We start from the raw sequence: 552 nt of genomic DNA, 5'->3' as shown, positions 1-552 counted from the left end.
GGGTCTCCCCGGGCACCGGGGCTCGGCTCCTGACAGGGCCCGGGGCCCGCGGCCTCTGTAGGCCTTAGGACCGCTCCGTACACCCCCGGTATCGCCGCCGCACTTCTCCCCTCCGCCCGCTTCGGGGGTGGACGGAGCTTCCCACCCACTCCCTGCCCGGCCCAGGCCCTGTCATCACCTCCACAGCCGACTGAAGGGCTTGGGCCTGAGGCACAGCCTAGAAAGACTTAAACCTCGCTTATAAACTGCTGTGCTTGGCCCAGCCCGGCCACTGCCTGTGCCAGGTCAGTGCCCGGAGGAGGCGGCTGCCGGCACGGGCACCACCGAGGTGAGGGGAATCCTTCCCAGGTGACGCTGAGGCCCGGTGGTGGCTCTGAGTCCTTCCCCGTGTGTTTTTCAGGAAATGCAGAAATAAAGGCTGCTCCTGCCCCTCCTGTAGGGTAAGAAGGGCAGGGGCAGTGAGGTAACACAGACTGTCCCGTCAGCCCCGGGGGAGGGATTTGGGCCGGGGCTCATGACACAGGGGGACATAGAGAAGGAAAAGGGATGGTC

The sequence above is a fragment of the Haliaeetus leucocephalus genome, unplaced genomic scaffold (assembly GCF_000737465.1).
Source record: "Haliaeetus leucocephalus isolate CR32 unplaced genomic scaffold, Haliaeetus_leucocephalus-4.0 Scaffold515, whole genome shotgun sequence".
In the NCBI taxonomy this organism is placed as follows: domain Eukaryota; kingdom Metazoa; phylum Chordata; class Aves; order Accipitriformes; family Accipitridae; genus Haliaeetus; species Haliaeetus leucocephalus.
This window is presented reverse-complemented; position numbering follows the sequence as displayed.